Here is a 15,484-nt window from a genome sequence, read left to right as displayed (position 1 = left end):
AAACCCTTCTTTCTGTCTAAACTTAATCATTCCTGTTTAAAAAATAATAATGAGTCTGTGTTCTCCTGTTTGTTCAGGAGAACAGAACAATTGAATTAGCTGCTATCCCTGTATTTTCTGTTTCTTTAGTCTAGACCAGTATTTTTGTCTATACTCCCTTGAGTTTCCACCAATGTGGATGAATGGCTCATCTGTTGCTTTGTATAACATAAGAGAGCTGGGTGAGGCATCAAGAGATTGATTTGCCTCTTCACATAGCAAGTACCTATCAGAGGATGGAAGAAAGGGAAGGAGGGAGGAAGGCGGTGGGAAGAGGGGGAAAGGGGAGGAAGGAAGATGGAAGGGAGGGAGGGAAAGAGAGAGAGAGGGAAGAAGGAGGAAAGGGAAGGAGGGAAGGAAATAAGGAAGGAAGGAAGGAAGGAAGGAAGGAAGGAAGGAAGGAAGGAAGCAAAGAAGGGAAGGGAGAGAGGGAAGGGGAGGAAGGAATGAGGGGAGGGATGAAAGGAGGGAGAGAGAGAGGAAGAAGGGAAGGGAGGAAGAAAAGGAAGGAAGAAAAAGAGAGATGGAGGAAAGAGGGAAGGAAGACATGTATTTATTTATTTATCTATTTGCTTATTTGTTTGCTTATTTATTTATTTATTTATTCATTCATTCATTCATTCATTTATTTGTTTGTTTGTTTGTTTATTTATTTTGTTTTGTTTTAAACCCTTACGTCTTGGAGTCAATACTATGTGTTGGCTCCAAGGCAGAAGATTGGTAAGGGTAGGCAATGGGGGTCAAGTGACTTGCCCAGGGTCACACAGCTGGGAAGTGTCTAAGGCCCGATTTGAACCTAGGACCTCCTGTCTCTAGGCCTGGTTCTCAATCCACTAAGCCACCCAGCTGCCCCAGGAAGGAAGATATTTAGACTGGAAGAAAGAAAACTTGGGGGGGGGGGTGGATAATGGGGCAACCATTGTGGAGATAAACATTTTCAAATATCTAAGTAGCTAAAGAAAGATCAGTTCTTAGAGGAGAGAACTAGTTTCAGTGAGTAGATGCACATAAATAGAGATTTCAACTCAATATAAGGAAGAACTTTCTAATAATTAGAACTGTCCAAAAATGAAATAAGCTTCCCACTGATACAGCAAGGGTCCCTATCACTAATGGTGTTTAAGAGGATGAGTAAATGACCGCAATGTAGATGGAGTTCATAATCAGGTAGAGATTACCATAACCTTTACACTCATTGTCAACCTTACATTTATTTAACCATGTACTTGTTCTTTCCCTACCACAGAAGGTAAGCTCTGTATTCCCAGAACACTGAGAGGGAACTTTGCAATAGACAGTTAACAAGCGTTTATCAAGCACCTACCATTTACCCATCACTTTGCTAAATGCTAGAGATATCAGTGCAAACAAAAATAAAAACAGGATTCTGACTTCAAAAAGATTACATTTTAATAGAGGGAAAGAACACATAAAAGAGGACTGAAAGGGGGGCAGCTGGGTAGCTCAGTGGATTGAGAATCAGTCCTAGAGACGGGAGGTCCTAGGTTCAAATCTGACCTCAGACACTTCCCAGCTGTGTGACCCTGGGCAAGTCACTTGACCCCCATTGCCCACCCTTACCACTCTTCCACCAAGGAGCCAATACACAGAAGTTAAGGGTTAAAAAAAAAAGATCATAAAAAAAAAGAGGACTGAAAGGCAGAAGGGGAAGGCACCCCACTAGGTAATGATGGGGAAAGTCATAAGAGTTAGAAGTACAGAAGGGTTGACTTGAGTTGGGCTCCCCAAATCAGAACCAGTCCCTTTCCCCAAGGAACTCACAGAGGACCAGAGGGGAGGGATATCCCTGGGGTTCCACAAACCTCAGGCACTGAGGGAAATTCTAGGACAGGGTTGGTGAACCTTTTAGAGATCATGTGCCCAAACTATACCTTCAAGCTGCCAAGAGCCCCCTGTTTTAGCCCAGAGAGCAGAGGGAGGAAGCCACTGGGCAGAGGGGCAGGGCATGAGAAAAATGTCCTCAAGCACGATGGAGAGGGGAATGGGAGCAGCCTGCTCTGGCACACTCAGGCACGCATGCCACATCTTCGCCAAGACTGTTCTAGGGTGAGAAGACAGCTGAGTCAGCACAGTAGATACTTAAGTAAAATATGTTAAATTGATGAATAAGGTTCTAGTCTAAGATGCTATGATTCTCTTCTCTAATTCTCATAATCATAGTTCTTTTCACTTTATAAGCCTGATTTTCCAACCTTTTAATAACCTTCAAATCACTGACAAACCTTTAGTGGATTTATGATGGCATCTCTGAGTTACCAATTCTGTGAATTAACAGCGATCCATATGACTCATTCTCCCCAGCTGGTCCTGGCATTGTATTCCCAGAGCATATTGAAAATTCACTCAGAGGGGCAGCTAGGTAGTAGAGTGGATCCAGGCCTGGTTTCAAACCTGGTCTCAGACACTGTCTAGCTTCATGACCCTGGGCAAGTCATTTAACCCCACTTGCCTAGCCCTTAGTCCTCTTCTGCCTTGGAACAGATCATTAGTATGAATTCTAAGATAGAAGGTAAGGGTTGGTTGTTTGAATATACTCTGAGCAGTCCTGGAGATCAATTTTTTTTATTTATGGGAAAGTTTGAAATGCATATTATCTGATAAAATTCTTCCTCCAAAACCATTCACATGCACCAAACTTTATTATATGTGTGTTGGGGTATGTAAAGTTGGATTCCTGATTAGCAATCAATTAAGAGACATTTACCTGCCCCTCCTGCCTCCCCCACAGAGTAAACGATTACAATATTTCTGCTGCTGGCTTCAAAGGATTACTGTCAGAAAAGCACTTTAAAAAACTAAACCTTACCTTGCTGACTTTGAATTAATTGGTTCCAAGGCAGAAGAGTAGTAAAGGCCAGGCAATGGGGGTTAAGTGTCTTGCCCAAGGACACACAGCTAAGAAATGCCTAATTCTGATTTGAGCCCAAGACCTCCTGAACCTAAGCCTGATTCTCAGTCCACTGAGCCACCTAGATGCCCCCTGAGAAAAGCATTTTTTAACCCATGTTGGTGAACCTATGGCACATGTACTGGACGGGGTTGCTCCCTTCTTCCTCTCCATGTGCCTGAGGACATTTGTCCCATCACTTGCCCCTCTGCCCAGCATCCCAGTAGGAGCACTTCTTCCCTCCCCTGGGATAAGGGAGGGCTCATATGGTTGCAATTTGGCCACTCAGTCTCTAAAAGGTTTGCTATCACTGTTTTAAACCATAAAACACTATGTAAATGTAAATTAATCTTAACATTATTGTTTCTATTGATACACAATTAGCTTATGATCCATAATGATGCAAAGATCTTCTATTCATGCACAATGAGGTCAATCTGTACAAAAAAAAAACCAAGAGAGATAATTAGGAAAAAATTCCTAATAATTAAAGATAAACTGCCTGAAGATGTAGTGAGCTCCTCATACCTGGAAGTATTCAAGCAGAGAGGCTGGAAATCTTATTTTTCAGGGATAGCATAAAAGGCATTTCTTCTCTTGGAGGGATATTGGACTATGTGACTGTTGCATTCTAGTTCCAGTTATTTCCTGAATCATTTATTCTTTCTTTGAAGATTCAGAAGATATTCTTAAATCTTGTTGTTGAAAGCACTAGTCATCATTGTATAAATAAAGCTCAGTACAGAAACTGAGAGTTTAGGTTGATGGCATTCTAGGCAAGTCAACACCAAGCCATCAACAAACATTTACCAAGAGCCCCCTCTCTACCGGACACAGTGCTAAGCACTGGGAAGTCAGCGATAGGCAAAGGCAGTCCCTGTGCCCTTCAGAGGGTTCACTATCCAGCTGCTAGAATTTCAGGTCCCCTTCGAGAACACAGGCTATTCCCCTGGCTATGGAAGAAACTTCTTCATGGTCACCTATCAAGGCAGTTGACTTCAGATTCCTCTTGGAGAGCCAGAAGAGCCTTGGAGACAGTCCTCATTACAGATGAGCTTAGAAAGGAACTTTCTCTCCTTTCTTTTGTCTGAAAAAAAAAAAAACCCTCAAGGCAAACCGATGAATTGTGAGTAGAAGCAGAATTTTCTAGATGTCTTTCTTTTTTTACTATAGCTAATATGGAAATGCATATTTTATATGATTTCACATGTTTAATTAATATAATTTTGTCTTCTCAGGAGGTGGGGAGGGAAATTGGAACTCAAAAAAAAGATGTTAAAAGAAAACAAAACAAAAAAAAAAGAAAATCAAATAGAAAAAAATACAAATACAAAAAAGTGAGAAAGAAAATATCTCAAGGCAGACACATACATTGTATTCACAGATTTAGTGGTCACAAGAGAAAGTCTCACATGAGAAAGTCATATCCAACCTGAAGACACCAGGGACGTGTCTTTGTGATAGTATGTGTGGTGGGAAAAGTCAGTTTGTCACCTAGTCTTTGGTTTCCTACCATAGTGAAGAATGCTGACTCTGCTAGATTACATATACATTTTTTCATTAAATCAACTCTAAAAACCCATATTTCAGAGCCCTGCCATTGGGAGACATTCTTAATTTGGGGTAAAAGGAATCTTTTTGGACAAGGAAACCATCAGCTAGTTAAGCTCTAGAATAAATGGCAGGTAGGGATTGTTTCAGAAAAATCTAGATCAAATTAAACAGAGTCTGGGAAGGTAGAATCCCAATAACAGGTCCATAAACTGACCTAACTGAAGGGAGTAGGACAGCTGGGTGGCTCAGTGGATAGAGAGCCTGGAGACAGGAGGTCTTGTTCAAATCTGACTCAGACGCTTCCTAGCTGGGTGACCCTGGGCAAGTCACTTGGTCTCCATTGCCCAGCTCTGACCTCTCTTCTGCCTTGGAACCAATACAAAATACTGATTCTAAGGTAGAAAGTCATGGCTTTTTTTAAAAAGGAGGAGGAGGGGGTCTGTAAGGGGAATTAAGGATCGCAGGGAACCAGGCACTTGGCCACACAGAAATAGGAACTAGATACACAGCGGGCCAGGATGAATTGTTTGCTCCCTGGACTCCCTCCTCGCTCTAGTTTTTTTAACTCCATTTTACTCACAGACTGACATCATGGCTAGAGCTTTTGGTCTGTGCAGCCATATAGCATCACATCCTGTGTGTTTCTAAGGAGGCTCAAGATCACAGGTATCCAACTGGAAGATACTTTAGAGATAATCTCATCCAAGGTGAACACCTTTGTTGGGGCAGCTAGATGGCTCAGTGGAGAGAGTACCAGTCCTGAAGTTAAGAAGACTCCTCTTTCCGAGTTCAAATCTAACCTCAGATACTTACCAGCTGTGTGACTCTGGGCAAGTCATTTAACCTAGCTTGCCTCAGTTTCCTCGTCTGTTAACATAGAACGAAATGACAAACCACTCCAATATCTTTGCCACGAAAACCTCAGAATGGGATGAAGAGTCGTCAGACACAACTAAAAATGACTCAACACCAACAACATAGAAGCTGATCTCTCTGCAGCTGATGTTTCCAAGGCTGGGTTTGGCACCATAAAAAGGACATGAATTCCAAGACCAAGAAAAAAAACTTACCTCACTCATCTAAGAGGTCTGCCTTCCTCCCTCACCTTATCACATTCCATAGCTCCCTGATAATGGCACTTCATGTTTGCAGCTAGTGAGATGCCAATATGTCCATGTGCCTCAGCTGTCTGATGAAGGAATGGGCCAGCAAGGCATCAGAGATGTTGATGGCAATTTCCTAGACCTGGAGGAGTAATTCTTCGGCCTCCTCGGACCCTCTGGGGAATCCCCACTGTAATCATCTTGACATTGAGATCTTCTGGCTATAATCTACCTCTCCAGGGATATTTCCTTTTATTACTCTGTAGGTACTGTTCATTACAATCAAATTGAATGAATGTTTCTCCTAATAAACATGCCATCTCCCACCTCCATGCATTTGAATATAAGCTCTCCCTTAGGGCTGGACTGTACTCCTTCCAGATTTTTGCCTTTTAATGCTTAACACAGTCTGGTAGATAGTAGACACTTAGTAATCCTTGCTGACTTGATTTGACTTTCAAAAAACAATCTTCATCACTTGGCCCCCATTGCCTACCCTTACCACTCTTCTGCCTTGGAGCCAATACACAGTATTGACTCCAAGACGGAAGGTAAGGGTTTTAAAAAAATAAATAAATAAAATAAAATAAAAAAACAATCTTCATCCTCTTTTGAGGTTCAGCCATGTGTTACCTCCTCTATAATGCCTCCCCTGTTCCAATCAAACATCAATAGTCTGTCCCTGCTCATATATTCCCCAAGCCTTTACCTAATCTTGTCTTTGCCTCCCTCTACTTCCTTCCCTAGATCATATTTTTATGTTTTGAGTTGTATTCTTAGAGTGGAACGTAAGCCTTTTGAAGGCAGGGACTAGTTTGGATTTTTCCTCTTTTTAATCTCAAGAATTAGCATAATTCCTGGAATATGATCAATCAAATAATCAATAATTCATCAAGCACTTATTAAGTACCCACTGTGTGCCAGGGACCATTCTAGGAGCCAGGAATGCAAATACAAAGAATGAAACAATTAATAGGCATTTAAATACCTACTATGTTCAAGGAAGGGTAGCTAGCTGGCACAGTGGACAGAGTGGCAGGCCTAGAGTCAGAAGACTCATCTTTCTGAGTTCAAATCTGGCCTCAGACCCTTACTAGCTGTGTGACCCTGGACAAGTCACTTAGCTCTGTCCGCCTCAGTTTCCTCATCTATAAAATGAGCTAGAGAAGGAAATGGCAAACCATTCCAGCATCTCTGCCGAGAAAACCCCAAATGGAGTTATAGAGAGTCAAACACAACTGAAACAACTCCAGAAACTGTATTAGATGTTGAACTAAAAGGACAAAAATGAAACAGACCCTGTTCCCAAGGACCTTAGTAGGTGTCTAATACATAGTTTTAAAAATTGAATTGAATTCAAGTGCAGTCTTAAGGTCTGTACCCTCTCTCTCTGCGGGCCTCAAAGGAAATAGCTGCTTTCCTTTTAGAAGTTTCCACTGTTGACACAGTACAACCTATTCTGTTCCCTTTATCCTGAGAGACTTATTTACATTAGACACAGCAAGGAGTAGGCAGTGTGGAGACTTCCCACCCACCAGTTCTGAGTTAACATCAATGTGTCTGACTCACATTCTCCCCCATTTGGCCAGATACGGATGGCATTCTCAGAGCATAACGAAAATATGCTCTGAGAAGACCTGGGGAATATTCCATTCATGAGAAATTTGGAAATGCCTATTTTCAGATTTAAAAAAAAAAAAACTCTTTCCTCGAAGACATGACATACATCTACCTCTCTATTGTCTGTTTATTGGAGTCTGTGGGGGTTGGATTCAAATTCAGTAGCCAATCAAAAGGTCTTTCCATTTCACAGAGTAAGTGGATAGGTAGAAGGGATTGGGGAGCAACAATGAGATTGCGCAGTGGATAGAGTGCCAAGCCTAGAGGCAAGAAGCCTCATCTTCATGAGTTCAAATATGATCTCAGGCATTTATTAGCCTTGTAACACTGGGCAAGTTGCTGAGGCACTGTTTGCCTCAGTGTCCCTCATCTGTAAAATGAGTTGGAAAAGGAAATGATAAGCCCCTCTAAAATCTTTACCAAATGAAATCCCAAATGAGGTCACGAAGAGTTGGACATGGCTGAAATGAGTAAATAGCCAGAATGGATTGGGGAGAGTTTAGTCCAAAAGAATGGGAGAACATGATAGTTGTCTTCAAAAAAAACTGAATTGCAATAGTGTGAAAGAGGGAATAGATTTTTTTCTGTTTAACTCTAGAAGGTGAGTTTTCTTTGTGAAATTTACAGAGAATTAGTACTAGACAGTATATGTAATGGAGAGTCAGAATGACATCGTACAGTGATGGGCAAACTAGGGCCCATGAGCCAGATGCAGCCCCCTGAAATGTTCCATCTGGCTGTGGGACATTATTCCTAATCTGATGAATATAATGAGTAGGATACAATACAATGAAACTTCAAAAGAGTTGCTTTAGAAATAGACTGACAGATGAGCATTTCCTTTCCTTTGTCCCCCTCTTTAAAAAGTTTGCCCATAACTGGCATAATAGTTAGAGAGCCAGCCTAAAAACCAAGAAGTATTGGGTTCAGGTCCAGTCACTGACAATATACTCCCTGTGTGACTCTGGGTAAATCACTAAGTCACTTAAGTGATTCTCTAAACTCTCTCTAAGTCATGTAAGTGACTCTAGGCAATTCTCTAACACTATAAATTTCAAAGAATGTGCTTAATTCCTTTGGGAGAAGGACTTTCTGAGGATTTCCATCTGCCAATGAAAATCACAGATCCCTTTTGTACAAAATAACCACTATGGTGTTTCTGTGATGCTCTCCGATGGAGAAAGTATGTGATAAGTGATAACATAGTTGTAATAATGGATGTAGAATGATATGTGGGTTGCAGGGCAGATCCAGGCATGGTTCTCCTTTATTGTAACCCTACTAAAAACCAGATGAGGCTGGAAGGGAAGGATCAGAATTTCCTAGGAGCACACCTGCCCAAGGAAAGCTGAGCACTGCAAAATTGATGCTTTCAAATTGTGGTGCTGGAAAAAAAAAATTGAGAGTCCCTTGAACAGCAAGGAGATCAAATCAGGCAATACTTAAAGAAATTAATTCAGACTATTCCCCAGAAGATCAAATACTAAGCCAAAGAAATACTTGGGCCACATGAGAAGATAAGACTCACCGGAAAAGACATAAATGTTGGGAAAGATTGAGGGTAAAGGGAGAAGGGAATGGCAGAGGATGAGATGGATATACAGAGTCATGGAAGCAATGAACATGAGTTTGAATAGACTTTGGGAGATAGTGGAGGATACACAAGTGAATAACTGCACACCTCCCCAAGTTTAGGATACAGTGAGTGAGTGAGTGTAGCATCATGTAAGTTCCTATTTTCTGCATCGTAGATACATGGGATATTGGGTCCCCTGGTCTGAACAGATAGGCATGAAACTACAAATGTTAGTTCCAGTCAGGTATACTGGTCATATAATTCTCAAGGATGCTGGTAACTTTGTACTGCATAAGATGTGAATTTTACCCTTCCCTCATAAAGAAATCCCACCCTTAAAACTCAGTAGTATCTTTTTTTTTTAAACCCTTGTACTTCGGTGTATTGACTCATAGGTGGAAGATTGGTAAGGGTGGGCAATGGGGGTCAAGTGACTTGCCCAGGGTCACACAGCTGGGAAGTGGCTGAGGCCGGGTTTGAACCCAGGACCTCCTGTCTCTAGGCCTGACTCTCACTCCACTGAACTACCCAGCTGCCCCCAACTCAGTAGTATCTTGGGGAATGGAAGGGAGAAAAATACATATCTAACTGAGCAGACATTTTGGTGTGAAAAATAATCTGGCAGGAGATGAGATAGTAGTGGAATATTAAACCTGAAGACTGGTCAGAATGGTAGAACCACAAAATAGGGAGAGGTCACAGAACAGGAACTTGTAGATCTAGTCAATTAATCTTCAAGTTATTTGTTAAGTGGCCAGCTGCCAGGCACTCTCTAAGCAATGGGAATACAAAGACAAAAATTTAAAAGTCCTTGCTCTCTTCACCACCAATGAAAAGGAAATTAAAACAATTGTTAGGAATTATTTTACCCAGTTATTTGCCAATAAATTTGATAATCTAAGTGAAATGGATGAATATTTATAAAAAATATAAACTGCCCAGATTAACAAAAAAGGCAGGAGAATACTTCAACAATCCTGTTTTAGAAAAAGAAATTGAACAAGCCATCAATGAACCTCCAAGAAAAAGTCCCCAGGGCTAGATGGATTCACAACTGGATTCTATCAAACATTTGAAGAATGATTCATCCCAATACTATATAAACTATTTGTGAAAATAAGTAAAGAAGGAGTCCTATCAAATTCCTTTTATGACAAGAAATATGGCTGGTACCTAATCCAAGAAGAGCAAAAACAGAGTAAGAAAACTTTAGACCAGTGGTTCCCAAACTTTTTTGGCCTACCACCCCCTTTCCAGAAAAAAATATTACTTAGTGCCCCCTGGAAATTATGACACTATTTATTGTACTCAGAATAGAATGTAATGCAAAAAAAAAAAAAAATGTGGCCATCACCGCTTCCCTGGATCACTGCAGCACCCACCAGGGGGCAGTAGTACCCACTTTGGGAATCACTGCTTTAGACCAATCTGCCTAATGAATATCATCAATGTAAAAATATGAAATAAAATACTAGCAAGGAGATTACAATAATATATCACAATATATATTACAATAATATATCACAAGACCATTCACTATGACCAGGTGCAATTTATACCAGGAATGTGGGGCTGGTTCAGTATTAGATAAACTATCAACATAATTGATCATATCAATAATAAAAACAACAGAAACCACATGATTATCTCAATAGTTGTAGAAAAAACTTTGGACAAAATGCAAACCCATTCTTATTAAAAAAAAAAAACACTAGAGAACACTGGAATAAATGGAACTATCCTTAAAATGATAAGTAGTATCTATCTAAAACTATCAACAAGAATTATCTGTAATGGGGACAGGCTAGAAGCCTTCCAATAAGATCAGAGGTGAAACAAGGGTGCTTATTATCAACACTATCATTCAATATTGTACTAGAAATGCTAGCTATAGCAATAAAAGAAGAAAAAAATTGAAGGAATTAGAATAGGCAATGAACAAACAAAAACACCATTCTTTGCAGATAGTATGATGATATACTCAGAGAACCCTAAAGAATCAACTAAAAAATTAGTTGAAATAATTAACTACTTGAGCAAAGTTGAAGGGTATAAAATACACCCACATAAATCATCAGCATTTCTACATATCATCAACAAAGCCCAGCAGCAAGAAATAGAAAAATAAATTCCATTTAAATTAACAATAAATAATATAAAATACTTGGGAGTTTGCCTGCCAAGACAAACCCAAGAACAATATGAACTCAATTACAAAAGTCCCTGCCTTCAAAATTATATTCTGCATAGGGAAGGAATAATATGTACACGTATAAGTAAATGTTTATTTATATTTATATGCATGTTAATGTAGGAATTGTATATATGAAAAATAAAATTTTAAATATATACAAAATAAATTCTAGGTAATTTCACTGGTGGAGATACTAGCAACTCAAGGGATTCTGGAGATGGAAGATAGGAGGCTATATCTGAGGAATAGAAAGTAATTTGATTAGGCCATAGTGTATATGAAGAAAAATAAGGAATAATACATTTGGAAAGGTAGGGTGGAGCCATATTGTGAAGGACTCTAAAATGCAAAGAAAATAATTTATGTTTTATCCTAAAGGCAATAGGAGGCAGCTGAACTTTTTGAGTAGGAGAATGATATGATCATATTTATGCCTTAAGAATATCACTTGTGTGAAGGATGGAAAAGTAAGGCAATATCAAAAACCTATTAAACCTATAAATAAAGTCTATTGCTTTTTGCCAGGCACTATGATAATGTTGATTGGTTGGTTAATTGATTGATAGATAAGTACTGGTGATAAAAATGTAAGCAAAAACAAAGATAGACCCTCTCTTTAAGAAGCTTACATTCTAATGGGGGAAGAGCTAAAAGAGAAGCACCTACATGGGGATAAGGTCTTGAAATCTGGAAAGTCAGAAGCATAGCCAGGAGGGCAGTGAAGCTTGGCTGGCCAGGGCCTCCTGAAATAGAGATCCTGGGAGGAATTCACTAGTTAGAGAAGTAGTGATAGATATTTCAGAGTAAGAATGCCACAGGGACAGATGGATGTTCCAAAGTGACACATATTCCAGAAGGTCAGAAGTATAACTAAGAGGGTACAGATTTGGAGCATGGAAACTAGACAGGAAGCTTTTACAATGCTTGAAGTGTGAGGAAATAAAGACCCGAATTAGGATTATGGGTAAGTGAGAGAATCTATAGATAAAGGATGCTGTGGAGACAAAATCAACAAAACAGGACAACTGGTTGGATATAGAGTGACAGAAAGAGAGGATTTGAGAAGGACTATAAGACTGCCAATCTAGGTGACTGAAAGGGTGGTGACAGAAACAGGAAAGATTGGTATGGGAGAAGTGGGGGGCATAATGTGTTCTGGTTTTGAACTGTTGAGTTTGAGATATCAAAGGGTATCTAGTTTGAAATGTCCAGTAGGTGTTTGGTGACATTAGATGGGAGTTCAAGAGAGGGAAAGGGGGACAGACAGACAGATAGAGACAGAGAGACATAAAGAGATAGAGACAGAGGGACAGAGTCAGAGAGACAGAGAAAGAGATGGATCGATGAATGGATAGATAAATAGATACATAGATCTGGATATTATCTACATATATAAAACTGATAGGTGAACTTATGAATAGGCAATTTTCCCTATTATTCCTCTCTCTTCCCCTCTCTCCAGGGCACTTGTCTTCCATTCTCTTCCATTCTTCTTTTCAGATCATCCAAATGTAATAGAATCATACATGGGCCCTCTATCTAATTAGAATCCCTCTAAGATGCATGGTGATGATAAATTTCTGAGGAGTTACATATATCATCTTCTCATATAAGAACATAAACATCTTAAACTTGTTTAATCTCTTGTGATTTCTCACTCTTTTTAACCTTTTTATGATTCTCTTAAAGTCCTGTGCTTACATGCCAAATTTCCTACTGAGTTCCAGTTTATCATAAGGAATACTTGATAATCTTCTATTTCATTAAATATCCATTTCCCCCTGTAGGAATATACTCAGTTTAGCTGGATAGGTTATATTTGGTTGTAAGCCTAAATCCTTTGCCTCCTAGAATATCATATTCTAAGCTGTCAATTCTTCAGAGTAGCAGCTACTAAATCTTGTGTAATCCTGACTCTGGCCTGCTTGCATATATATATATATATATATATATATATATATATATGGCAAATACATATATTGTGTATATATATTTGCAGTATTTTTGCCTTGACATGGAAGCTTTGGATTTTGGCTATAATATTCCTGTGAGTTTACATTTTGGGTTTCTTGAGGAGGTGACTGGTGAGCTATTTCAGTTTTTATTTTGGTCTCTAGTTCTTAGATATCTGGGAAATTTTATAATTTCTTGATGATGAATAGGTTCTTTTGTTCGTGGCATTCAGGTAATCTGGTGATTCTTAAATTACCTCTCTTGATCTATTTCCCAGGTCAATTGTTTTTCTATAAGATATTTCACAATTCTTCTATTTTTTTCAATCTTTTTACTTTTTTTAATTATTTCTTGATATCTTATGGAGTTGTTACTTTTCCTTTGGTAAATTCTAATTTTTGTGGAGCTATTTTCTTCAGTAAGATTTTGCACCTCTTTTACCAAACTGCTAAGTTGTCTTTTCATGTCTTTGTTCCCTAGTTCTCATTTGGTTTTTAAAATATTTTTTTAAATTCTTTCTTTAATTCTCCCAGGAATTCTTGTTGGATTTGTATCCAACCTATACCTTCTTTTGAGGCTTTTCTAGTAGATATTATCAAATTTATTCTCTTCTGTGTCTTATGCTTTCGAGTTTGCTTTTTCTTCCTTCCTTCTCAATTTTTTTTAGGTTCTGTATACTTTTGGGTTGGGGAGGGCAGGGAGGAATGTCTGGCTAGAGCTTTTATCCTTTTATGTTCTTCTTCTATCTTCACAGCTCATTCTGGAGCCCTACAAATTTTCAGTGCTTATAATATAGTGTAGTGATGGGCAAACTTTTTAAAGAGGGGGCCAAAGGAAAGGAAATGCTCATCTGTCAGACTGTTTCTAAGACAACTCTTTCAAAGTTTCATTGTATTGTATCCTACTCATTGTATTTGTCAGATTAGGAAGAATGTCCCACAGCCAGATAGAACATTTTAGGGGGCAGTATCTGGCCCGTGGGCCATAATTTGCCCATCACTGATATAGTATAATCCAGGGAAGTCTGTTTATTGTTTTCCAGGTCTGCGCACTGCAAGTTCCCAAGCTTAGACCAGTTGTCTTGTGTGTGATTGAGTTTTAGTAGACAACTGCTAGACTTAATCACTGTTAACCTCCTAAGAGGATTTGCATGTTCTGAGTAACTGAACTACTGATTCCTCTTTGATCTTAGACTCTGTCCTGGTTTCTTCATTGCAGGTTTAAATGCTAGGTTAAAATCTAGAATTGGGTCCCTGCTGCTCTGTTCCTATCCTTGTAGTCACATGGCTACATTTTTGAAACTTGTTCCTTGCTTAATACAAAGCTAGAGTAGGCTTATGTTCCCTCTGACTTCTCTCCTCTCTGCCCTTGATCTGGAGATCTGGAACAGGGCAATGTGTAAATGAGCTACCAGATGACATTCATTCTTGCACCTAGCACTATTTCAAGAAACTATGGGATCCCTTTCTGCCCCAGTGCTTCTTGTCTGACACTCTCTCTCAGCCCCTGAGTATCCCTGGGTTCCTTTAATTGCTTCTAGACAACTCCCACCCCAATATCTGCAGACCTCTCTGTCATAAGCTGCTTGGTCTAGGAAAATGATAATTATGACTTTTCCTGGGTTTCCTCAATCAGACTTTAGTCTGGCATGATTTCTAGATTGTTGGTGAGGAGAGCTAAGGTGTAGGAAGCTAAGGTGAAAATGCTTCCTTTCATTTTTCCATCTTGACTTTGCATCAGAGGGAGCTTATGATTTAATGGATCATTTATATGAACCTTTAAGATTTGCAAAGAGTTGAACCTATTATCTGCTACCTTTATTATATTTAGACCCTCAGGTAAGGGCCATAATTATACCATTTAAAGATGTAGAAACTGAGTCTGAGATTAATGTGCCCAAGGTCACATAGCTAAGAAGTATCTGAGATAGGAATTGAAGTTAAATCTTCCTGACTCCAAGTCCAGCACTCTATCCACACTAATACACCACCTATCTGTTGCAGAAACATTTCATACATCAGATTGAGTCAAATGAAGTGATCTTGTAGATTCTTTCTACCTCTAAGGTTCTAGAATTCTATAAGGCATGAATCTTCTATGGAATCTTCAATCACCTCATTCTATAATAACTTTACCACCTTCTAAATCAAAGGTATCAAATATACTCTCTAAGGCAGACTAAAACCCGATTAAAATGTAATTGTCCTGGTGGGGTGAGGCTAGGTGACTCAGTGGATTGATAGGACTAGAGACTGGAGGTCCTTGGTTCAAATCTGACCTCAGACACTTCCTTGCTCTGTGACCATGGGTAAGACACTTAACCTCCCATTGTCTAGCCCTTACCACCCTTCTGCCTTGGAACCAATACACAATATTGTTTCTAATATGGAAGGTAAGAGTTTTTAAATATATATAATTGAGAAATGTTTGAAATAAAATATATTTAATGACACATAAATATATGTAAATAAATATATGAATATTTTATAAACAAAAACAATGAGATATAGACAATTGTACATGTTAAAATTCTGTCT

This window comes from Gracilinanus agilis, chromosome 4 (assembly GCF_016433145.1).
Source record: "Gracilinanus agilis isolate LMUSP501 chromosome 4, AgileGrace, whole genome shotgun sequence".
Classification (NCBI taxonomy): domain Eukaryota; kingdom Metazoa; phylum Chordata; class Mammalia; order Didelphimorphia; family Didelphidae; genus Gracilinanus; species Gracilinanus agilis.
This window is presented reverse-complemented; position numbering follows the sequence as displayed.